This window comes from Bombus bifarius, unplaced genomic scaffold (assembly GCF_011952205.1).
Source record: "Bombus bifarius isolate JDL3187 unplaced genomic scaffold, Bbif_JDL3187 scf7180000009125, whole genome shotgun sequence".
In the NCBI taxonomy this organism is placed as follows: Eukaryota; Metazoa; Arthropoda; class Insecta; order Hymenoptera; family Apidae; genus Bombus; species Bombus bifarius.
In genome coordinates this window covers 6,817,869-6,845,602 of record NW_022884914.1, presented here as the reverse complement: position 1 = coordinate 6,845,602, position 27,734 = coordinate 6,817,869, and the positions used below count along the sequence as shown (strand labels likewise).

At 38.1% G+C, this 27,734-nt stretch overlaps 1 protein-coding gene and 1 long non-coding RNA gene across 6 annotated transcripts in view; one reads left to right on the top strand and one right to left on the bottom strand.

Moving 5' to 3' along the window:
• LOC117213690 (teneurin-a) overlaps window positions 1-27,734 on the bottom strand; it is a 702,857-nt gene that overhangs the window by 653,136 nt on the left and 21,987 nt on the right. The gene's annotated exons all lie outside the window — the stretch shown is intronic.
• Window positions 356-26,191, top strand: LOC117213696. The gene is made up of 3 exons (XR_004488703.1): window positions 356-373; window positions 23,727-23,743; window positions 26,180-26,191. It is a non-coding gene; the product is annotated as an uncharacterized LOC117213696 (long non-coding RNA).

Genomic DNA, 27,734 nt, shown 5'->3' with positions numbered 1-27,734 from the left:
CAAGCCCGGTTTTTATTTGCATTTGCTTTTAAATGGTTTCACGTGTGCTACGCGAAATGTTATGCAGAAGGTACGCGTGTAAAAAGTAATCGATGCACGACGCAAACGTGTATATTCATGCAGCACAATGGCTGTTTTGTCTCGCGTATTTTTCTTTCTTTCCTACTTTCCTTTTCTTCCATTTTTTTTCTATCTTTCTTTTTTTTTTCGTTCCCCGTATTTCTCGCTACGAGCTCGCGAGCTAGTCGAGCACGACGTTTTATTTGAAAATTTACCATTGTGAAAAATCGTCGTCGTCGGCGGCGGCTGAGGGAACAGCGAGGAATAAATTAATGGCTCAATCGGACCGAGTAGACATTCCTTAAACGTATTTGTCAACGGGTATCAATTCAATCGAACGCTCGATCGAGGAAGTCTATCCGGTTAAAAGCGATCGCTACCATTCGCAGACGTATTACCGTAATGGCTAATCAGTCTTGCCTGGTAAAAGCTTCGCGGAATTGTATCCTTGAGTAGCTGTCAAAACCAAAATCCGCGTCCACCTCTGTAGTCACCTAGCCCGTTCGTCTTTCGACGATTGGAACTTGAAACGATTTCTTTCCATTCAAGGAATTTCTCGAAATAACAGTAACTTTCAAATGATGTTTGCGTTTATAGTTAGTGCTCCAATCGAGATAAGTTTAACGTTCTAAAATCTATATTTTATTTATTTTTACGCGCTGTCTTTTTCTATTTTCACCCAATCCTCTAAATATGACTGCAATAATCGATCCACGAAATTACATTTTCACGTCCTTTCAATTCTATTTAAGCTGACAATAATAGACGTAATCGATACCAACACTAGTCTTAGGAAGCAGAGACGCAAAAATGGGAGTGGTTTGACGAAGGCAAATGCGTTGCGTGTTCGGTTTGCTAATACCTAGTTACCAATACCAATGAAATTGCAATATGGTAGACATCGTAAAGCACGACGAACGGTACATTATGCCACGTTTCACCGAGGAGAAAGAAGTTGACGAAATTACGCGCGCGACGATAAATCATCGCGTAAGCTTAGTTGGACGCATAGAATCAAGAAAAATGTGTACGCCGACTATGCACGTGCTCTGCATCGCTTTTTTTGCAATGTTTTTCCATTGAACGTTTATCAAATGGCGTTTGGTTAATTTATCGAAGCAAGCACATTTTTCCTGCAAATAACGTGACTTTGGAATGAACAGCTTTAAGATAAACATATAGGGAGATTATTAATCGAGTTATTATTAGTCGCAGGAACACGTATCATTTTTTCATTTTCACTCTAATAACGTTGATCTAATTCATTTTTCCACAAATCATACGCACGAATAGCAACATTCCAATTCCTAAAATATTCCAAAAACCTGGAAATAGATAAAAATTACATAATGCGCTCAAATCACGTAAAAGCAAAATCGCTATCTCTGGTACGTATTCATTCTTCTAGTTCAATTTACGATGCTTAATACCCGTGACAACCCCGCCCTAGCCTGGTGAACGTGTTCCGGAACAAAGGAGGCCGATGTTTATCATCTTCGGAAGGGGTGCCACTGTCTCGACACGCTAAACCGGAAATCTGCATGATATTTGACGATTCATAAATTCCCCGGTAGAACGACTGTGTCGTACAAAGCACTTATTTCCACGTGACGGTATCAGGTTTAAGCGGTTCCTGTGAAATTTCGGCTCGCCGCGGGCGTTAGATCGCGTGCATATACGCGTGCCCACGCCAACGTCGTAATGAAATATGCTTTCCCGATATTCCAATATTGCCGAGGAACAATTTATCTCCTTACGAGTGGCCAAAACTCCGGCTTGTAATACGATAATGAAAAAAATCCTACGCAAAGCTTCGAATAACTGCTGAATATTGTTTTCCGTCTGAACGGCTTTCGCGGAGCTTAGCGACTGGTAATTGAAAGTTTAAGGCTAACTTAACGGTACATTTGGAGCATTGCTACCGACGTAAATAACGTTTAGTTACCCGTTCTTCGCACTTATAAATGAATTTAAGGAACGATTTCTCGATGTCATGGTTACTATGTTTCGTGTCTCTTTTCCTTTAATTTTCTCTTGTATAGTTCCGCGTCATAAGTTATAATTATTAAATAACCTCCGATTGAAAAGAGTGTTTAAAGACCATTATCATCAAAATAATAGTATATTAAAATTTGATTAAAATTGCCTCAGCGACTTAACAGATGATAGAAAATAGGTCACGAAGTTTAAAACTTTCATATAAGCATAAGGCTGGGATTTACGTTATCACCGTATTATTTTATTTCAACGTTACATTATAATTATGCCACAGACAGACCTATTTACGGTAGCTATTAGTTCTTCCTTATTAATTTTCATTGCTACGGGAAATACTGGAATTAACTAGAATTTTTTCCTCTGACGAGTCGTAGAGAAATCCGGCTATAAGTCGTTAATCCTTTTAGAACGATTATGAGCAATAATTAAATGCTGCTTTTAATTTTTTAATTTTTTATTTTACGATTGTTTGGACAAGTTTAACCGAGGATTATGCGTTAAGTGTTGGGAGTGATCATTGAGAACGTATTCTAGATAAAACTGTCCGAAACAAATTTATTATTCCAACTGACCTCGTTTGAAGACAGTATAAACATTACAAGAATTCAATCACCGAGAGTTGTTCAAAAGAAGATTTTTCTTCCTAATAAAAAATTCCGTAAATTCGACAGAAACTGGAAATCAAGTTCGAAATAATGGAAATTATTTCCATAGATACCTATAAATGTTAGATTACATTTAGTTTCAGTTATAAATGGCAACCATTTGACGTGCTTTCCAATGACACCGTCATAATTACAATCCTAGTTGAATCAATAATGCCTATTGGCAAAGAGATATCAATTATTCTATTACTGTCACTAAATTAATATAGATTAATATTACTGATGATTTGTAATTGCGTTATTAATTGTATTATTAAATACAATTTCACACTGTATGACTCAATAGAATATCTCTTATCTAGAGTACAGATTACGAAATATACTTTTCAAAATGTTTATGATTTTATCACACTTCTATCATCATTATCTGAAATTTATTGAGATAATTAAACAATTACCTGAAAATTTTACGATCACACTGTCTTGAAATATTTCAGATTGCACACGTAAAAATATCATTTTTCAAAAATATTAAATTCAAATATCTCTCGGAAATGTCTATCCGTTCTCGCGTGGGTATAACCTCGTTCTCCCGACACGAAGCCAAGAATAAATTTTCTAACTGAACGCCTTATCATATCCTTCGAAAACCATATATCCACGAAATTACTCCCCTTTAAATAAAAAGAAAGAAATCAATTCGAAACCACAAATAATTCGATCCGATTCTCTTCCACCGCTAATCCGATAAATAGAGTATCGACTCAATTCCTTCTGCAAATAAACTCAAAGCAGCTAAAAGAAAAACTTTCTAAACCCCAGATTCCCAAGCTCCGGGACTTGCAGTTGTTTCCATAGAAAAATTTCAATGCTGAAAATTTCCACCATTTATTTGTTTCAATACGATTATATGGTAATATTTTACCAATGTTTTCTCGTGTTTTGCGCAGCGGTTATGTTTAATTGCAATTATTTTCCTAGAATATTTCACGACCAAGACTCACAGCTCTTATTTATTTCCGTGGCAACCTACATTGCTATTGCCGTGATTATTTTTAGTTGCAGTCATACATATATTGTAGAAACTTTCATCTCGAAAATATTCAGCAATATGGCTGAATATCGATATTCTAGCAGCTCCTTTCATTTTCATTGAAATTAGTTCTATAGAAAATCTTATTACGAATATTTTCAACATTTAGTAGCGCAAAAATCTTAAAACATCGTCGTATTGACTCATTCGCTAGAAACGAAATAAGAACAAAAATAGATCTCCCCTGGAAAATGTTTGAGAAACACTGTTCTAAGCGAAAGAACTCTGTCCAATCCATACCAAACGAAGGAGTTCATTCAAAAGCTCTCCGCAAACGATTTTCCCGATGGAGGAGGATCCACTTCATCCCCGACGTGAAGGATTTTTCGAGCGTCGATCCTGTGGAACAGAACCTAGCGGAGAGAGCGAGTGACTGGTTCCATTAGAAAGGGAAAACTCCCAGAAAATGTTTTGGATTTCAGATAGAGGCTTTCCTCGCAGATAGCAGTAGTGAATATCGGTATCGTTTCAGCCGGGTGGAAGGAGGATGGGTTTGGCAGTGGAGTCGGTCGAAACGTGTCGGACGAGTTGCTTGTCGGGCCAAGGACGCGCGAAGGCCGAAGAACGCAGGGACGGGAGGACGTTCGGAGGAAGAAGCGACGGCGAAGGTATCCGAGGCGGAACAGACGAGCGCACTCAGCAAGGGATACCGAGCTGTCTCCGATCTGACACGCTAGGATTACCGTCGAAAGAGGAAAAACGCGTACCACCCTTCCACGCGCAGCAACCATTGGTAAAAATAGAGTCTCGTCTTTCGCCGCGTTGTCCACTTCAAGACAGAAACGGAAAACGGTGAACAAAGAGTTTATATAAACATCGCACGGTCGTAATTGATACGTAAATTTATTACACCTTTAGCTCTTGGTGTCTAGAGATTGAAATTAGTTACTGCCTCTTATCCAGAGTAAAGTGCAATTATAGGCGTTTGTCGTACGTCCATGAAGAGAGGATACACGAATTTTAATGAGAGAAGAGTGGAAGACATATACATATGTATGGATCTGTGTAAAGAGTTTTGTTCATTCGCTATTAGAGATTCGACAAAAATCGCCAGTGATTAATATTAATGATGTCGATTACAAACGAAAATGATGAACGTTCGAATCGATCGATTCGATTTGTGCAAATTCGCGAAGCTCGGATTTTTGTTATCCGAAGAAGCATGAAATTGCATTATCAATAATCATGATAATATAAATGGACTCGTGTATGAATACTTTCCACTTCATTTCCACTAAACTTTGTCATGAACGACATAATTTTCCCAAACTCAAAGTAAAGAACAAAAAGAATCGCTTCGACACGACATTCGATGTATCGCGATATAACAAAACGTTGGAAGAAACATACGAGTGAAAAACCTTCTTCGGAATAATTCGACCCAGTTTGCGAAACTCCTGCGAAACTTGCATGGTGGTTGGAAGAAATGCGGTCGAAATTGAATTATCGCCGGCCATATTTCAAACTGGCGGCGGCAGCACGGCCACCCCATTCCCGGATGTACGTATATATGCCACGGGGCGAGACGCTCGAACGCGCGAAATACGTTCCTGCCGGTACGATTAATACTCGAGATTAATTAACCGTGATATATAAAAGTTCCCTCTTGGTATGGATGAGCGAGGAGGGGAAGTCGAAAAAGCGCGAAAGGGAACTCCGATTTCGAGCTAAATTAACCTATTAAATCGTTTGCGAAACGGATTTCTCGTCGGATCCGATTGAATTTGGTTTCGCCGCGGTTTAATTACCCGACCATTATCTTCTTCTCATTATCTGGATTAATCGGCTATCTGCAGATTACACGTGACAGATTCACCAACAAACGTACGCTGAAAAGTTTCCTCGTCCTGCGCCTCGTCGATCGTGATTCTTTTATAAGAAAGGGACGTTTCCTACGCAATGATGAAAGTGAGAGGATTAATAGAATCAATGAATACTTTGGCGTCACATATCCCTTTCTTCCGTTCTCCGCCGTTGGTTGCTTTTGATCAAAGTTTCACGGAGGGGGAGAAAAATTTCAATTAAACGAACGCTCGTATCTTTGCTGCTCGCACGTACTTAGGTCATTACGTACGAAGTACTCATAGTAAATTATTCTCTTTGAAACTGTTCAGATCACAAGAATTTATTTTTAATCCGCGTGCTACTCGCGTCCTGTATCATTTCTTTATGAAAACCGACGAATTTCGAGGATGTTTTCGAAACGAAGTGGTTAATTTGTGGAAAGGACGTGGGGAAAATTATGTTATATTTAGCGAAAAACTGTATTATACACAGTCACGGTAAATTTCGCTAATAATTAGTTGGGCAACCATTAGGGAAATAATAGGATTGTAGTCGTAAGCCCGAGTATGGAGATTTAAATTATTAACGATATAAAGGATCAAAGAGCACGGTATTGAATTGTGGATATTTGGTTCAAATTACTGATGAAAATTCGGATACTTAGAAAATTATGGAACACGCGAAAGAAACAAATTGGAAGGGATTTAGATCACAAAAATTCAATCTCCCCAGTAGTCGCCAAATTTACTGCATCCAAAATGATTAAATTGGAAAAATTAAGAGAAAAGTAATTAGATATCCACAACGTTCCAGTGAAACGGCTTGGAGCACTTTATGTAATTAATTAACTAATTTAATACATAGAAGGGTGAAAACGCTATCAGCACAATTAAGTACAATACACACCTCGCACAACCATATTACGAGGCTGCTTTTAAACAGAGACAGGGTTAAATATCACAGATCCAATTTACACGCGAAGAAAAAAGAAAAACGGATGCCTGTAACTAGCAAAAAATCCTATTAATACGCAGCAGCTGTTGCATCAGTCTCGCCTTTGATTTCATTATTCCGACCGTTTCGAGCTCGTAGCTGGATTCCAATAATAAGCTTCGAAGCTTCTGTACCTGTGACCACACACGTGTGGTCATAAGGGGGTGCACGTGCCCGATCGTAATAGGGAATATACGAAACGAACCAACTTTTTATTGAGATCGCGCGCTAAATCGGCCGCCATCTGCACTGGGCATAAAGTAAAATACTGTATTTAATATAAAATGTGCAAACAGTACTGGTAAACCCTTTTAAACCCGCGTGTCCCCGCAACTCCCGTTTCATATTAATATTCGATATAATTTAACCAACGGCTGATTAATCTGTGACTTTTTCAATAATTCACGCTTAATAATCACCGCGGTACGACTAATTCCCGCTTACCCTCTGTTATCGATTATTAATTGCTAATTATTCGTTCATTATTACCACGTTACCCGAGGCGTTACGACCAAACACGCGTATAAACCACGTCCACCATCTCTGCCCTCTGGCTGTTTTTTTTTTTTTTTTTCAAGAAAATAATATCAAAATCATGGAAAATCTTTTGCAACAGAACGAATTGGATTAGTCGGCGACCTCACTCGAAATTCGCCCCAAGCCGGTAGAAACGAAAATCCGAAATCAGTGACTGCGGGCGCGAGTAAATCGCCTCTGTTACACGAATGAAAATTATAACAGATGAGAGGTTTCGTTTATTCGCTGGGTGGTCGCGAACGCGAGAATAAAGCGGGCCACTTTAATCTCCAACGCCGATAACAACCACGTTGAAACAGAGAGTAAAAGAGAGAAGAAATATAACGGTGTAAAATCTGAGCTAGATTGGTGCTAATTTTCGAACGACTGACATCCTCGGTTGAGTTTTACATTTGTATTTTTTCATATGTAACGCGTCTCAATTAGAGTTTTCGAGTAAGTAACTTGCTTTGTGACGATCGTTTCAAGCTGAAAATAATTCTGAACTATTAAAATAGAACAGCATTTTTAATCTATACGCTAAGCAAAATACAATTGATTCCAAAGTATGACCTCACATATGGCGAATTGCTTTACAAACGTTCAAAATTTGCATTTTTAAAATACTAAATCAATGAAAAGAAAACCGAATATTCATTTGTTATACGAACACGTTGTTGTTTTCATCAACCCTTTTCACTTTCTCAATTCCTGAATCATTCTATATCATCCAATGCAAATTAAAAAATCAGAATTAAATCTAGATCCATCATCGTCTCGCGCTGTATTATATCGAATCGTCGCGTCGATGGAAAAGTAAGTATCGAGATGCGGTGTTCTTCCCGCAGAAGAATTGACCGACTTTCGGATCAACGATCCGACCAGAAACGATGTGCAATCGTCGCGTCGCCTTCATCAAATTGTCGACCACCTTTTGTCACGAGAAACTATTCCCTCTTTCCACGGTCCCATTCGCCGCAACAAGGTTTAATCTGCTTAGTCGCATTTAGACTGCGTGGGAAACTGCACTCGTGTAACTAGATCGTGAAATCTAGTATGTCCGTAAAATCGAGGCCGTGTTCCTGTCCCCAATGAACTATGGTGGGCCACCCGCCCACGGTGTGTCTACAAGCCCACGTTACAAATTTAAATAGTTCTATCGCGCGCCGCGTACAACGTCCGCGCGAGCACCCCTAACCTATCTTCTTCCATCCCCTTTCTGCAGCGGCCATGATCGGAAGCTTTTGTAATTTCATGGTCCCGCGCGCCGCCGCGTGTTTTTGTCCCGATAAAGATTATAGGGGGAAAACGCGTCGGGCACTCGACGTTAATCGAACGACGACGACTCTGGCTCAGGTCTAATGAAACGATTCGTTGGACTCCGGCTCGTCGGGGGATGGCGTCTCTCTCATTATTTCGTTGAGCGAGTGTAATTTATAGTACATACGTGTGTGTGTGTAATAGGTTGAGAATATTCGAATTTCGATACTACGGTGTTTTTTACTAATATATTGATCATCGATGGCTAATGACGATAGATTGCTGATTCGAAAGTAGAAAATGGCCGATTTGAGTAAGATTAGATTGGAAATGGTCGATGGTTGGGTATCGTTAGATGATGTCGTCCTGATGCGTGGCAGTAAAAGTAAAGATATACAAGTTCGATAATCGAGTGATCCGATATCTTGTCAAATCTTGTTCCGTTAATTATACAGCACACTCCAAATTGGGAAACTTTAGTCTGCTGTCGAGCTTAGAATTCTGCTGTTTTAGCTACACTTGAAACATTTCCAATATTGAATTTTATTATTGAAGTAGTAAAAGTAATACAAGAAATGTTAACGTTCTCATCTTTAAAAAATTGAGCGCGATGTGGAAGCGCGCAGCTTCGATAACGTTGCGTTTGACATAACTGATCGTGATTTACTATATGCTGACGTTTGCGCTGCGAAACAGCGCTAAAAATGTGATGGCATCGTGCTCAGGTATTCGTTGAGACACGTTTGTTAGGTAACGTTTCCTAAATCTGCAGCTTCATATACAAACTGCATATTTTATCGACAGAAGCAGGTCATGTTGATACGGCACAAGATGTTCCAATAGATATTCCGATAAATGCTGTTCGTTTCCTAGGAAATCTGTCGAGAAAACTCTTCTACTGAAGCGTCTTAAAAGCAGATACAGTCTCGAGTATAACGTACGTTATACACATGAAAATATCCGCGGAATACGGGAAATATAATAGACAGAATTTCTGGAAAATCATTGCATCACGAAGGATATGTAAGATGATCCATGTGTAGATCGATATGATGTTTAATGAGATCTTCTGTAGCAATTAATTATAGGACAAAATGTAATGGATGATATTGGTCTGTTCAAATCGAACTCCCCAAAAATAATATTTTATAGTACATTTATTCTCGTGCAGACATTCTATTAATTTAATAAATCATGTAATAAACCAATGAACAAATGAAATTGAGAAAACGAGGTATGGGTGATAGTGAAAATTCCAACGCACCCCTAGATCTGCAATAGCTCGAGGCCAGAGTACAGCTGATACATTCTCAGCGACTAATTCAATATCAATCGTGTATCGGCTGGTATCGTGGAAGTTTGTTAAAGTAACTCGATCCGCCGGGTAGATAGCTAGCAGCGTGCAACATGTTGTGTCACCCCTTTCTTCAACCCCTCTTGGCGTCTCGAGGCTGCCAGCCAGCGTTTGCCACTAGCTTCCTATCGGCCGTTTCGTTTCCCTCTTTTTCTACGCCCTCTCGTTCGCTCCCGGTTGCTCGATTGCAGTTTTTTACGCGAGGCAAAACCACGATGTTGGCAACGTCGGAGGAACATAATACCGGATACAGCTTATCCGAATGCTGATAGAGCCCAGGAGAATCCGACGTAAGCGCGGCCGTAGTAGGCTTACCACGGCTTAAGGGTTCTTCTTCTTTCTTGGTCGTTTGCGTGCCTTTTCCGTCTCGCTCTATTTTCGCTGGTAAGCTATCGTCTGAGCGGCCTCGTCTCGTGAAATACGCCGCATTCAGAAAGGTTATCCGAAGGCAGAAAAATGTTTTGCCAGATTATAAAATAATACCCGGCCCTCTCGCAGTTTCCCTCCGATCCTTCTTCCTCGCATCCCTTTTTCCGCAATGCCTCTAGTATCTACTTTTGTATTCTTGCACCGGTTCTGTTTCGCAGTTTTGGAGGAGTGACACTTATCGGTGCGGAAATTGAATAGGTTTGCAAGGGATTTGCTGGTTTAAGGTCTTAATACAGAGAACGTGTTAATGTGTTTATTGGTGTCTTGTGGATTGTTGGTGGAGTTTTTTTACGTCGTATGTTATTAGGTGTAGCGAAAATTTCTTCGTTCTTTTATTCTTCAGGTAATTTTCTTTGGCTATCATTGTCGCGAATTCGAAAATTTATTACGTGCTCTTTGATAAAATAGAATTAACATTTACTTCGTATAATTAATAATACTGAAAATAAAAATTCGTTTGACAGTCCGAATAGTTTCATTTGGAATATCTGTAGTTTGGAAGTATATTTTTGTGGTATTTTATGCTCGAACGCAAGCGTGATAAATTTTTGTAGGCGGGTCATGAATAATTTGTATTATTACTGATGGCTGTTCGCGCTTTCCATGGAAACTTAATAAGTTACCAAAATGTTCGAATTAAAAATTTCCAAGTGAAAATTTTTCATTACTTAAATGAGATTGTTTCCATTGTGTGTAATATACGCAAGCTAACATATTAATGATATGATATAATATAGTAGCATAATACACATTTGCATTGTACGTTATGTTAATGCCGCAATGTTGACAATTTAACATATTGTTACATTAATAATAGTGATAAAGTACGTGACTTAATGCACTGATATAATTCGAGATAATCTACACTGTTTTGTCCTAATGTGCATAATACGTCTCTATTCTTCTATTATTACTGAAATGTAAAATAGAAGGTAAATTGAATCGGAAAAATCAAAGGATCGCCGATCGGAGGGTCACATAAAGAAAAAGCAGTAGAAGGAGATGCTAGGAACGCCACTCTATTTTTAACCCTGTAAGATGAGTTCAAACACCTCAGGTAAGGTCATCCAAGTTCATAACCTCTTTTCAGAGATACTTGAACCGTGAACAAAGCAAATATTACAAATAATTGGACTATACAATTGAACGATTGAGTAATATCAAGAAATAAATCTTTAGTGCGATCTTAATAGTCTTTATTAATTCAAAAAGGAAGAAACTATAATGCTTCGCTTAAAATTGATCTTAAAACGTACTGAACGCATCCGCCCATTTATCTACGGAATAAACCATTTATTACTTTTATTGTATACTTTAATGATTCTGTTGATTTATTTCATGCTCCGTACTTTCTAAGACGTATCTGCTTATAGATTAGAATGAAGCGTTTCGTATACAGGTTAAATTAGCATACAAGGACATTTGAAATATGTTCTCTTTTGTCTTTCGGTGTTACGGGAACAGAGTTATAAATCTAGATTTTGGTCTTGTGGCTTTAGTTCGACGAGCATGGCTATTGATCAAAACGCAAATAAATTCTCTCTGACAAAAAAGAAATAGTTGTGGATTACAACTGAAGCTAAGAAACCATTAGTTTCAATGTATAGATTCGAATAAAAATTCATATTTCACCTTTAAGTACTGAATATTCTGAACATAAACGTTTCCTATAGACATTATGCGATTTGCTATAATCATCCTCTCACAAGAGTTAGCACTCGCCATAACCGCTTAAATCAATCCAATCACACGCGACAAACGCCTAAACAAAACCTAAGAGAAATTCCCTTTCAATGCTCGAGCACCCCTTTCAGGATGCAGCATGGTAAAGACAAGGATTAATTACATTTTCTCTCGTTCCCTCGTGCTACCGTAGAATTTCAGCTTCCTTCTCGATGTAAAGTCTCGACGAACTCTGTCGTCGCATCGCGTCACGAATTCGACGCGGTTCGTTTATGGTCGAGTTACAACTCAGAAGGCTGAAACGCGGAAAGCGGTTAAAAATCAATTACGCGGTAACGCAGGCGACGCACGGTGGCGCGACGCGTTTCCATTAAGGCCGGTACACGCCACGTTGATTGCGTTATTTCTGTTTCGAATGGAAACGCGGCATAACGTGGCCGGTTAACGGTCCATTTGCGCAAAGTCGAAAGCAGCGTGAAAGAAGAAACATCGCTCGCGGATGCGCCGCGCGTCGGTCTCGGAAATGCGAAAATTAGAGGAACAAAGACCATAGGAATTGATTGCAGCCTCTCTCCACCTCGAATATATAGGTTCGTGACGGCTTGTGATGCACATAAAACATCGTGCAAACGTGTTCAGCTATGATTTCGGTGTTTATGAAGTATTTAATTCAAGTGGCAATTATCTGAAAGTTTAATAGTGACAGCCCTATCAATTTGATACTTGATGATTAATTTTTTAATGTACTTATTTTTTGCTTTCTGTCATTCCACTCCAACTACTTTAATGTTTCAAAAATCTAATTTACATCTCTCGCTCATTTATCTGAGTTGTTTATAATTATATTTATTATGATATAATTATATAGCGTTTAATAATAGTTACGTTAAGATTCTATTTATTGCAAAATCTTCATTTTCAATGATTCGTTTGCAAATTAGATCGTCGCAGAACACGTGTCTTTAAATTTATTCAGTGTTAATCTTCTCGGTTCCTTTCATTTACTGCCACATTTGTTTCCCACTCGATGACGACGTTCTTTCAGGATCGAGCCGAGAAACGGAACGAACAGAAGACGAACGAGCACGAAACTGGCACACGTTGATCGTCGAATTCGTCGTAGACCAGCCAGAGGAAAAGATTAATGACCGGAAAACGCGCGGCGCCCTACCTGCTCGAATTTACACTCGATAAAATTTGCAAAGCTTCATCGATCCGTTCCTACGCGGCCCTGTGGAAATATAACGCGACACTCTACGGTAAATACGTATGCACATATCTTTCTCTGTGTATTGGAAATCGTCTTCAGGCGGTTTTCCATTTCGACCGAAGAATCAGCTCGGCCGGGACAAGTTCTTCGCGGAAATCGCAAATTCGAAAGCATTTTTCCACCGACGCGTGCACACATTCGCGCGTTTACGCTTTACCGACTATACCACGGCGCAACCGTTTCTCGAGATTTGCGGAGAACGAGCCTGAAAGCGGATGAAGCCCGACCTTATCTGTCGTGGCATCGATGAGTATCGACGGAACCGCAGCCGCGATTGAAATTTCCAGCGCGCGACCCGTGTCTTTAATTCGATTCATAGCGAAAGAATTCTGGTTTTTATGCATGCACCGAGTTATGCCGATTGTGCAATGTGGAATGTTTCGCGTCACCACACGCCCGCCAATCGTGAATCTCATTCTTGAACGCATCTGAATTCCAAGAATGTTCTATCAGATTTCGATGCAATGGATGGGTCCTATCGTATTATCGTTCTTTATACGGATTCCATAAAAGGGCGAAAGATATTCTACGATGTAAATCGTTCTGTTAAAGGTTTCCATTCTATTACAACGATTCGTGGGTACTCGTAAATAAAAAAGGGCGAAGGATGCAGTCAGAAATTGTTGCATTCGGTGAATTTTGCGCGTTTTAATTCCTGTTCGCGATTTTCCGCCACGGGAATTGAGAAACTGTCGCATGGTCTTTTGGAATTTCAGTATTGGAAAACGTTCTGAGAGTATCGTAAAAATAAGACGATATTAAGATGGTGAGAAGTATAATATTAGATCGCCGTATTGCTATATTTTAAAATGAGTCTATAATATTTTATGTCTCCTGAAAATAAAGGACTTCTTCATAAGCGAGTTGCAGTCGTTCTTTTTAGGCGTCATCAAATTTTAATTGAAAAGATTTTATGCAGATTTAAAATTATTTCGATATTTTCAGGGACTAAGTTTTAAAATTATCAGACAGTAAGTGCACATCTTAGATAGCACGTATAAAAAAAAACCAGGGTGGATAAATTTTCTTTTTTACCGTAATACGTAATTCTCAAACTTATTTTCTCCAAATATCTCTCACAAACGACTTGTCTCGTTGTGTCGGATGTCTGTCCCATAAACTGGACTTTCAAAAGTCCCAGCAACTTTCAAGCACAGGAATCGCAAACTAGCTTTCATATTGTCGCTAACAACTCTCATAGCAGGCTCCAACAAATTTACCGCTGAACATTTACATCGAACCAGTCTGACGTTGCATCAACGTAAAAATACATTTACGGTTTCTACGAAGACCTAGCTAATTAGAGTCGATCTAAATATGAAACTCAAAAAAACCGTAACTTAAGACTTTTTTGAAAGTTGCAATCAAAATTTCTTTTACTGCTGGCCACGAGTATTATGAAACGCGTTTATTACATTTGTTGGGAAACTTTACCAAATTTTATTTTATTTAATATTTTACATCGTAAGGTACGTATGACATAAACGAAATAACCAGGAAGTAAAAGCAATGGAAGATGTTGAACTTGCATTAAACATCGAAAAAACATCCTACTACTATTGTCCGGCAGTATACGTTAAAAGAGAATTCTACATTCGTTCAATCATCACAAATTCAAACTACATATATCCAAATCATGTATCGATTACACCTTCCATATAACTGTCTCCTCTTCCGTGCCACCAACATTCCACAAAGTCACGACGTTGGAACGTCGACGATCATGAAGAATGGAGGAAAGTTTGAAGTCAGGAGTCCATGAATGATCACCAACGAGCTCGCTTCATGGCTCCCTTTAAAATCTGCGTCACGTAGACCGTAACACGCGGCTGTTCGACGCGAGCTCGTTTAATGGCCGGATTATTAGTGACAATCGCATTAAGGATAATTGCGAGCGTCATCGCGCGCATAGAAATCTATACCGATTCGTCGAGAGCACCGGTTGCGCCACCAAAGTACACGAAACACATTTAGTATGCCGTCTTGAGCACAGAACTTATGGCAGTTTGCTCGTAGCTCGCCCGAGTATGCTCGTTCAAAGATTTACCAGCACCCTTTGCTCGGATACCGTGAACGGTTAAACGGCTCTGCTGGTAATATAGCTGCCAGCTTATTCGGGAATGGCTGTCGCGAGTTTTTACTCGACTCCTATCGTTCGCTCAACTTTCCAAACGACTCGTGGCGAATCGCTAGTTCGCTGAGCTTCCCCGAGAATGCGAGAGTGACGTGCTTCGAGCGTAAAAGACAATGTTCGCGCCGCCAATGTAGTGGAATGACTGCGACGGTTCCAGCGTTCATCGTTTCCTTTTTCGCCGGATCCTCAGGTACGCCATCGGTTGAATGGTTATTCCCCGGTGTATCGAGACGGCGAGGTTAAGTTTTATGTGACATTTTACTCGAGGCGTACAGTCGAAGTCTGGCGCGTGCAAGTTTTAGTCTGCTAGGTCGACGGGTTATACTACTTGGTTGATTAGGGAGTTATATCGAATTTTGGAAAGCTACAGTTTCAAGGATGCAACATTTTCAGTAAAAACAGTTCGGCAGATGAGAACTCTGACATTTGCTACGATCTTTGCAGGTTCATTGAATAATTAATCATGAAGTTAACAGAGAATCGAATTAAATGTAAAATTTTTTTGGATAAGAGAGTTTATGATAAGGACAGAGATAACAAGATACGACAAAATTTAAGCCATCGAATCAGAGATAACACCATTTATAGGGTATGCCACAGAAATGGCAAACGACAGTGCTATGACATACTCATATTGAACATCATGTCATTGCTGTTATAATTTACGAGAAAAAGCTACATTAATTTATAATGGAAGATTGCTTTTCTTATTTACAACTATTGCTCTTTACGAAACTCAACTCAAATCTAATTAGTATCCAAAGATAAAGTTTCCTAAAAACAAACAAAAAGATAGAAGAAATCGTTTGGATGATCGTTCTCGTGTTATTTGTTGCCAGAATCTCTCGGGAGGCCAGCTAGCAATCGACGCAGGGGACGATGAAAGGACATATATGTATATATATGTATGTCTTTCCGGCGGTTCAGCGTCGATAATCGAATTGTCAGGATAATTGTAGCGGCAGCAATCCAATCACTCAATTAGAGAATAACAATACATGTGTATATATTGGCATAGACGGCAACGAGCAGCGACAGTTTTCTGTCAGCTTGTTTGTGAAAGCTTCCAGCATCGAACAAAGGACGCCGTTTTGCGAAAGCTACCGATAACAGACAAAGGATCCCACGAATAGGATACAGATGTCGGCCGAATGAATACCCTGCGAACAGTTGTTTGTCCTGCACGACGATTGAAGTGTAATTATACACGAAGGAAAGTAATTGACGAATGTTGTCCATCTTCGTTTGATGGTCGTTACGTAACGGCATTCTGCTGGCCGAAAAGAATGTTCTCTTTTTTGATTGTTAATCGAATTAACACTATCCTACATATATATTTGTGTCACGTTGTTACTATACATGATTGATTATTAATCAACTTTAATGTGTTACCAATGTTTATAGCGTTATTTTTTAATAAATCAAATATGCCGTTGATAAAATATCGGGCAAATAATCAAGTTAACAGCTAGTATGGTATGAAAAATATATCCAAGATTATGTTGATATACTTTAAATTTAAAATAGCGCTCGCAATAAGACATTTTCGTAAAAATTTCATGCAACAAAGACAATTAAGCTAGAGTCTTTACAGGAAAGATTCTGCCAACGTAACCCAATGCTCATTTTTCTTCTTCTAGTAAATCATCTTTTTGTGCTTCCTTCATTTTTATATTTAGTTTTCTATTCTTCCCTCAGAATTGGTATCCTTTACGTCACAGGTAAGGTAAAGGAAAAAGAGTACAAAGAAGAAAATATCGATCGGCATACCGCAGGCCTGGCGAAACCAAAACCCTTACTCTCTATTCTAACATCTTCTTATAATCATATTCACTATCTTATATCCCAAGCTTCCCAAATAAATCTTCGCTAATGAAGTTCGCTAATGAACCCAAGCCCTTCCACAGCCATACACTTCATGCTTCCAAATATCAGAGATGTAACGATAAGCTTACAGAGACTTAACCAGTCAAGCTTAACCTAGGATAATTCGTAATATAAATTCGTAATATAACGAGTACCTATAGCTCAGAGTATAGTACAATACAAAATGTCAAAATCCACCAAACGAATATCCTCGACACCCGAACGTATCGTAAATTGAAAATTTGAAAATTACACTGTTTAAAGTTAGAACACATACGTACTACCATTGCTATTACATTGTAGGGTGTATGTTTCCGAGAACATGGGTGAACCGATCCGTGATGGCGGTCTAATTTCGCTATCGTGTCTAATATATCGAACGTGTTATTAAATTTAAAATTACCAGCGAACACACGACGCTAATCGATACACTCCTGGGCGTCTTATTTCATCCGTTACCCTGTGTTAGCTTCGAGAAGACTCACCCCCTTTCTACGTCCGTAACACCACCACCGAATTAAGCGTAAAAGAAAGAAGGCGCCCGGACGTATTTCTTATTTGAACAACGCCTGGCGATCGAATATTGGATATTCGAGATGCGAATAGCGAACACGGTTCCCTTTGATTCCTTTATCAGAGACGGCCCGTTGATCCGTTTGTTGCGCGCATTGCGATAATCCACGATGTCACAGGCTGGCTTAATATTCCGTGATTAATGTCTCCGTTATTGCATGTAACAATATCTGTATATACTTTGAAATGATGGAAACAGGAGGAAATTATTTAGTATTTATTAAGTTGGTGAGAAATAAGTATTTGATTTATGGAGAATTGACAGTGTGTTTATTGGATCAGTGAAAAGATAAAAGATTGTGAAATACCGTGATATGCTTAGTAAAATAAACAAATAAATTTGTGGTTACTGTGGATGTTTTTATTCAAGCCACAGACATGAAATATATCTCAGCTTCAATTTAATTCCTGTCGGGAAATATAAAGTACTGGATGTCACCGAGTCAATCGATGCCACTATTACATGTTATAAAACATTGCTATATTTCCACTATCGACAATACATCATATAATTTAGAATAGAGGATCTCAACGTTTCTACAATGTTTTCAGTAATAGAAAAATTCCCTCTGTCGAATCTTTCATGTTTTATCTTAAATAATCTTTTCATGAATATTTTTCGAGACGTATAAATTCATCTAAAATTTATATAACTTTCTACAAATATTAAATTTATGTATTACGATATTTTTTCATTGTTTTCTAAATTTATATAAATGGTTATACGTATATTCTAATTATTCGCGATAGTTGATAACAAAAATCTTATCATTCAATACATGTATATTGCAGCCTTTCTTTGCTGCAAATGCTTCACTTCAATGCTTACTAAAATTTGACAGTACCAAATTTAATGGGTAATATTAATTTGTCAAATTCAAATTTCGGAAAAATTCAAATTTCATCTGTGTGTTCTGACACTAATAATTTTTCGTCCGTGTAGCTCCTTCTTCACGAGATTTGGAGTGTGATGTTCAGAAACTCGTAGCCGGATTACTATAATTTATTAAAATGCGCTTACAGTCAGCTGGATAGTAATGAAAACCGCGAGAATGAGCGAGAGATTTGCATTGGTTAACGTGTGACGCTAATTAAAAGAGACTTACCTGCGCGTTATATTAAAATGTAAATTAGTTCTGGAGGATCGCGCTCGTTGCGTTCGCGTTGACCGATTCCACTATTGGAAACTTGCGATTCGCAACGTTAGACACAGATTTTTTGGCAATTTCATTAGGAAAGAAAAATTACATTTCAAGTATCTTAATAAAAATTGCTTTAACAGTGGAATAAGTTAATGGATTTATAAACATCGAGGTTATTGGAAATTTTAATTTCTCTTAGTAGAGGCATCAATTCTGAAAATTATCTCGTAACTTGCATAAAAGATTACATATATCCTTAAAAAATTCAAACCACAATCCGAAACAAATCGAGCTAAACAAATTAATTTATGAGTCAAATTACAAAACAATGCTTCATTAAGATCTACATCGTTACTCGCAAACGTCAACCAACTGAAACACAAAGCTGCATATTCTCTACTTGGAACTGCATTCGTGGTCGCGAGCCATTGATATAACATACTAGTACCACGGAAATCCTCAACGTGTAGATCAAAGCACAAATTATAATACGATGCCGGTCATATAGGATCTATTTAACAAAAGCAGGACTGGTACAATTTATAGCCGAAAAATAATTTTCAGGTAGAATCTATGAATATTCATATAGTGGTGTAGTCATTAATTCATGCACGTTAGAAACAGTCGTGTAGCGTTACCAAAAATTAACAAAGACGCTGTAAATAAGAAAGTCCGTGAAACCAAGCCAGAACGAACAAAAATCGTATGTTGAACAAAACAGAATCCCGTTTGTGACTCATGCGAATGTTTCGGTAACTGCGTTCGCTACCTTCCAAACGAACCGTACAATTATGGAAAATATTGTCCTTTGAACAAATGCGTACGAGTAGTAGATTCGAGATCGCGATTAACCTGTTCCACTTCGCCACAGCATTATCATTATCGTATGCTCGTGTAACGTACGTGAACACGGGAATGCGCCTGTTATTGTGCGGTTGCTTCGTTCCAATGCAAAGATTTTCCAATATTGTAGAGGGAGAGAGAGAGAAAGAGAGAACGATACGTTTATATATTTGCAATGCAGCTCGGATATTTTACGTATTTTGGTTTTGATAACATAAGAGTGGATTGTTAAGGGTGGATAGTCGGATCGTCACTTGTTGATGAAATATTAGATATTTACATGTTAGCCTGTCTGCACCTTACAACGCAATTTTGATCAAGAGACGTTGTAAAAAAAGTTCGTGTGTATTTTTCAATATTTATTATTGAATATTATTGAATATTATTTTATGTGAAAGAACGATGTAAAGGATTGACTTTGAAGATAACGTATATTATGATCGGTGAAGTTTTTTTACTTCATTTTTCTACTAAAATCTACCAAGCAAATTCGCTGGTTGCTTGTAACGAAAGGAATTCGTGTTATGTGGTTCTACTGTTGAACAAAGCAACGAAAGGAAGTGAATTTCTATAGCACATACTTCTCATGCTATAGATTGCCAGCAAGCCTGACTTATTACGGTGTAGTACTACTTGGATGTACAGAATATATAATAGATTGGAAGGTAGGATATATAGACATATTTATGAAAAATGCCTAAACGAATCCGATTAAATTGCATGTTTTATGAATGAAATACGTGTTGGCAATCGAGAATATATGAGAATATTGATTAAAAATATAACACAGTCCGCATGTATTCCCAATATTGCCTGACACTGCCTGAGTCCAAAAATATAAGAGTAGTGATTAACAATTGAGTCCAAATACTTCGAAAGATAAAAATTAGCAAAATATTGGAAAAGTATAGAGAAGATATGGGAAAATTCATATTGTAGTCTTTGAAATTTTTGTATGACTAATGTCCATACACAAGCTCTTGCATTATCAGGCAACAGGATTGGTTTACGTTTATTGACCAACGTATGTTATTTCTTTATTAATTCCACACACATTTCATCTATTCGTTTATGATATGTCCCTGTTTGGTTTCTACCACACGTTTTGCGAGTTCATCTTTACCGGTTCATTGTCCCAAATGTAATTTGATTATCATACAAAATCCATTTTTCGTTACAGGTTATAGTTATATTCAGTAATATCTTCTGAATGTTACAGTCTATGGCACTTTCCTTTTTCAATGAAAAATTACCAACCCAGGAATTCACGAGGCAACACCGATCCCTCGTAATATTTCCATAACTTCTCTAAATGCTAAATTTATATTTCTGCAATTTCTTCCGCACTTTTCCCGAATTTAAATTCACATTAGAAAGTCATATGAATATTCAGGTTATTCGTGATGCCTGATATAACAAGAGCTTTATGTTTTGATTATAAAACTTATTAGCATTGCAGGCACGTGTATTTCAGCAAATTTCTTTCTTCATAATATGTTAATTAACGGTAGAACAAAAGTTAATGAATGATCAAATTTCGAAAGCAAAATTTCACATAAACCAACATTAGACTTAAAGATCAGAATTTTTACACTCTGCTTGATGCTCACTACTCCTATTTTGGAACAAATAAGTGATATGCATGCATGATCCAAAGAAAACACTTTTCATCGCTGGAAGCTGTGCTTTCCTAGACCTGGAAGCTCGGATAATCGAGCAACCAAGTAATCGAATTTCGTTTAAGCTAGCCTCTTTTTCTTCACGATCGCCTGTATCACGTATTTTACCAAGGACTAAAGCAACGAGGGTGAAAAAACGGAGAAAGTCTAGCGCGTGTCTAGTCTAGCGCGCTATCTGGTGCGCGAACGTATACAGACTCATTGGAAATTGACGAAGTGTTCTTTTAAAAAGCGAAATGGTTAGCAATAGGATTTCATGTGTGGGAGCGCAAATATTAAAAGTTTTCTCCCAGTGAGACTGGAGTCAATTGGAGAACGGTGGAAAATGGTCGATAAACAAACGAATCTGATTCTCTTTTATCGGAGAACAACGCGAGGAGAACAACGCGATCGAAATTACAGCTGACAAATATTAGCGATGCTAAATCGTGAAGAAATTTCAGTTCATTAAGTATCGGAATAAATTTTCATAAATTATCATCCGATAAATAAATTTCGGTACAGTCGCGAGCAGCTTTTAATTTATTCGCTCGCTTTAATTAATTTCTTCCCCGGTAGAACGAATTAATGCGCCCTCGACATGTTACGATTTCATTTTATCGGATGGACCGACTTGCGTTTACTTGCCGACGGTTTAAATGCTCGATTCCCGAAGTGGTCGTGTCTCTCCACAGTGGTTAATATTGCACGCGGTTGTCACACGGTAATTCCACGCCAGAAAGACAGAAATTTGTCAGATGAAATTGTAAAGTGGTGTTTAATAATCATTTGGAACAGTATTTTTGTTCAGCAAATGAAATTGATTAAATTATACAAATCGAAAGCAATTTAATTCCACGAAACCTACCGAGTTGCAGGACACGTATATTTCAGACTTGTTAAACGCTTTTTATTTCCGTTTCAGACGAGATAGTATTTTTTCAGAGTTAAGGTTCTACTTTGTACGCGGCACGCAACCTCCATATTCTACAATTTACAACAAAATTGTCCCAATAAACTATGTCTGTTACTTTGAAAACGAGACATCTTCCACCAGAAAGGCTTAGCTATCATACGAGGCATCGTCCGGCGAAAAAGCGCCGACAAATTGCGAACTCTCTCTATTAACTCCGCTGAAAATCAACTTCCTTGGATATCCGAGAGTAAACCTTACACCGAAACTTCTATCTCGGCTGGATGAACAGCAAGCTGCTCTACTGTTAGAGCCGAATAGTCACCCGGGAAGGTATAATCCCTTTCTCGTGGAAAGTTAACTCGAGACAGATCAAGTCAAATCCGACGTCTAAACGAAGAGAGCCAGCTCGAGCAGTTTCGCATATTCAACGTCTTCTTGACCGTACTGCGATGTCTGATCTGAATGGCTGCGCCGACTGAATGGCTGTGCGAACTGAATGGCTCATATGAATCGCTGTTAGATCAATTAGGTGTATCACGCTTCGTGGTGAGAACGACCAAATTTTGATCTTCTCAAGTAACCTTGGAATAATCTTAAATTTTATGAGTCTCTTACACGCCTTGAATTAACTTCGATTTTTACTTCACATCTTAGATAACTCTCAATATTTTCGAAAAGCAGTAGAATCTTATAAACGACCTTAAGGAATTTTTGTTTCAATAGAAACAGAGGTTACTTCTTCAATATGTTCTCTTATATCTCCTATCTTCCTTTCCTGTACAAATATTGACTATTTCTTCTCATTTCGTTCCTCCTTCAGACATGTCACACACAGGATAACTGTAAGGATAACAAACTCCTGGAAATGTACTACCGTTTTCTTGTTTCAAAAGATACGCTCATAAAACAGCGCTACTATCGAAGAAGAAAAAATTTATTCATATTTGAATAAAATATAATAAATATCATCATTATCGACTCATTAACATTCACAAAGTTACGCGTAATTTGCTCTTGTAAAATGAAAATGCTGAAAGAAGAAAAGAGGAAAGGGAGAATGAAAAGCGATAGATAGAATTGTTTTTCATCCGTTTTGTAATTGATATTAAAAATTCCAACGATTCAGTCGTGAAATGACAAGAGAATAGCTGACCAGAGAAAGTTTTTGGAAAGCTTCTCGCGACTTTATTCGCCGTTGCGGTTTACTCTGTAGTTGATGAGCACCGAGATAGAACGCTACGTGAATACAAGTGCTCATTGACCAACGCGATGTTGGAATTTCCAGAACAAAAAGCCAAGTTGCCCGCTGTCCCGTTATATCTAAATCTACTCTCATTCGGTGATTTTCTTTCTTCACTTTTCCGTAAATGGTCGAACAACAACGTTAACTCGTCGATGTTATCACGTTCTATGTGTGCGTTTCTATCGTGTTGAGTTCCTCGAATAACCAAATAGCGATGAGGACCGATGAAAATTTGAATCGCTCTGGTTGAAACGTCGAATTGAATTAATTATCAGCTTGCGATGCGGACTCATTTTCTCCGCGAGAATATAAAACTTTGTGCGTTCCGAGAATTATTAATATTGCTAATTAGGAGATGTATACTTGGTAGAAGAGATATAATGAGGTTGTAAATTGAAACATTAATTAGCGATACCGAATGATGTAATCTGGTCTAAAATCGTACGCATTTTATAAAAACATCTGGAAATTTAGGTTGTGAAGGTCAATAGTGAACTGATACATGAAATTTCTTTCTAATTGAAATGCTTTCCAGAATGTGTACTACACGTATTAAAGTACAAAGCAAATTAATTACAGTACAAAATACAGAAATCCTGTGAATCTCGTAAAGAGAAACTTTTTTATCGAAATTGACATAGATTCGCTGGTACGCATTACAATAGGGTGCACTACCTGAAGAAGTGTTGCGTAAGTACAATTCGATGACCAACTTTGAACGTACATGCAAGTAATTTTAACTTCAAATGCAAGTCCCAAAAATTCCCAATGAAAATCTTAACTTAACGAGCACGTTGCCTCATTTCTCATAACGAATCAACTTTTCGTCGAAGCATCCACGAAGCTGACGTGCGTGAACACCGCGAGCTTCCAGGGAAAAAACAGGTAACTCGATTCCAGTGAAAAGCGAATTTATCGCAAACTCGACGCTCCGTTCTCGGTACAGAACAACTGTGAAAAATAGCGACGGTGATTGATCCACCAGGCCGCCCCATCTACCGGTCGTTTCGTAATTATGCAAATCTGCTTTCCACGTTCCCGCCACGCGTACATTTTTCTTCGTTGCACGGAAACGCGAACGCAGCGCGATGCTGCGTTTCCCAACGCGTTAAATCTGTCCCTCGGTTATCCCGCGAGTCGTGCAAAACAAAAAAAGAAGAAAAAGAGAATTTAAAAAAAACAGCGAAACTGCGATGAATTAACGGAGTGGTCATCGATGTCGCTGGAAAAATTGTTCGATACGCGTTGACACGCGCAACGTTTTCAGTGTTAACGTTCGATGAGAAACAAATCGAAACGGCAAAAGCGTTAAGGACTTTTCCGACTCGGTTTCATCAATTCATTCATATAATGGAACATCGTACCTGTTAACCTATTCAGTAACAGCTGGTTTTGTAAATTGAATTTGACAGTGTGTTATTCGATGTGCTGCGAAGTGAAAAGTGCAATGAAGCGATCTTGGTTTGTCGTCCATCACGATATATGATAGAACCTTTTTGTACGTACCACCTATCCTCTATCTGTGAGCAAAAGTGTGTGTCAATGCCTTTTTTTACTCTCAATGAATTCATACGATGAGTTTCATAATTAAAGAAAAGATTATAATTTGTACGATTTGGGGAGTGACGAAATATTTGTTACAGAACGATGAAAATTCCTTTATTTCTCCATGACTGCCTTGAATGACTCCTAATCTTGAAATTATTCGACTGGAATTATTTCTTCTACAAAAAGTTACGCAATGCACCGATGTTTCAGGAGAAAAAGCAATTATTTCGAGAAGAATTGCGAAATTTCACCAGGGGACAGAGATAAATTCAACCCAGTCATCGTACGTTTTTAATTAACACGTCCAACGTGGCGTGGCTAGGTGGTAGGTCACAACATCGCGTTTCCACGAACCGTGTAACCCGTCGATGATTGAAAACAGCTTCACGCTGATTGGTCCCAACTATTCAACCAACTACTGGTCTGCTCTTTTCTTTAATTTGCACGTCGATGACAAAATTTTGCATTTGACTAATTTCGTATTCTCTTTTTCTCGCGGGCTTAATGGCCGGAAATAAAGGTAATGACGCGTGGCATTGTGAATATCACAAACTCCATTCGTATAGTTCATTGTCCAATAGAATATTCATATATTCATATGGTATCAAAAACATATGTCGAATTGAATATATCTGGTTATCACGCATGAAATATATACATGCGTGTATATTCAAATGAAATGTTTCGGCATTTCCAGACAGAAGAAAATGGCCGAATCTGGTGGTTAAAAATCGTGAAAAATTCGATTATTTCAGTATGATAGGCATATACATATAAATAGAATCGAATATCATGCACGTAATTTCATAACTAACAAATTACTTTAGAATGAGATTCGAAAGTTTCAAAATGAATTATTCTTGAGGAAAGTGGCCAGAATTATATGGAAATTGGTTTGAAATAAAAGAAACAATGTTCTGTATTTAAAAAACCACGTCGAAATTTTCTGTGGAAGAAAGATCCTTCATACATAGAAACTAGGAACCAGGAACCTACTAATTTCCCAGCGCTCTATCAGAAATCACTTCCAATTGCATCGAGCAATACACGCTCTGCATATTTCTTTCTGGCCACTTATCCTCAATAAGGGGCCAACACGCACTTCCTCGCCAATTGCCTACAACCTGTAATCCAGTCTTTTGAACAGTCATAATTTTTTTTACACAGCGGAAAATAGGTGGCGTTGGACGCATGACGAAACGGTTAACAGTTGTCAATATATCTTTTTATTGCTTTGGGATTTAGTAAAAATATAAATTCTGGCCACGATGATCGAATGATTCGGTCGCGTTTCCACCAAGTATACCGACTCGTTCAAAAGGAACAGCGACGTAATTGAAGTTTTCGAGATCGAAGTCCAGTTCTGCTGATAGAATCACACGGCACGATGACTTGACTTAAGAGCTGTGCGCCATAACTCGAAACTTCGTTTATCAAAAGATGTCCGCGGGGATCACGCGTTAGCGACGTGAACCTAACGTTTAACTAGGCGGGCTCGTAACTCAATTTACAAGCTTTGCTCTGGTTCAAGTATTTACAGATACCAGAAACGTCCTTCGATATCTACGTGGACCACCAAGCGGAATATGTATTACTATTTCGTTCACGCGTAATAAAAAATGAGTAGATTTACAGATTTCACATTCTTAGCTAAATTTATAGTAACATTAAACTTCAAGCATGATCAATTCGCCTTTATTAATTGTTAATTTCGTATTTAAAGAAATTTTCCATTAAAAAACGAGTATGTATAACAGAATAGAGAGACGGGAAATTATCATGAAGATATTCATAACAATATTCATTTTATAAAAATTTAGATATTTCTACTTTAACGACAAAAACGACAGAGTATCGATTACAATGTTATCACAGAGTGAAAAACGCAAGAGATTATTATTCTCTGAGAACACTGTTCGTGAGGTTCGAGCACCGGCAGTGCTTAGGGAAGGGTGATGGTCGACAGAAAAATGGCAACCACCACCGGTACGAGCCATTCGATAAACACCACAAATCTCGATGGCCATGGTCAAGCGTATAAGTGTCTTTTGCTGGAAAATTGCGTTATACCGGTTCAAACATATTTCCTGTTGTCGATTCGCCGATTGCTTCTGCTCGAAGAGGATAAAATGAAATGCCGTGATAAAGTAAGAGTAATGAGGAAATCGACGTTGATGCGAACGAAACATCTGTAACCGTAAACTGGTAAGAAAACTGCACGTTGAAGGAAACCGTGGTGATTAAATAGCAATCTTTGTGATAAAAAGTAGTCAAAGATTGGAAAGAATGGATTTGTATGACTCGCGATATAATTTCAGCGTAAGGATAAGTTTTGAGGATTTATAGTTGGAAGAATTATTTAAGTTTAATTATTTAAACTCACTTTTGCAGGATTCGCATAACTCATCTTAATATCAATCACCGTATAATACAATATAGTATGAAGAAAATGAATTCACTGTGAAAAATATGATACAAACACGCTGTCCATGCAACACAGATAAATTTTACTAACTTTTTTTATTACATTGCTGCGAACGACTGAAAAATTGTGCAGACTATCAAACTGTAAAACAGAGTTTTAACTATAACGAGAGTCTAAAACTAGACCAGAGTGTGCCAACCTAACTAAGAGTACGCCAACCTAGGGCAACACGCGATTTAATAAACCAACAACCGCCCGAAGATCGAAATTATTCTGTATCCTCGTTTCATCTAAAATTCAAACTTGGCTCTGCAATGTTAATTTGTAACAGATATGGCGT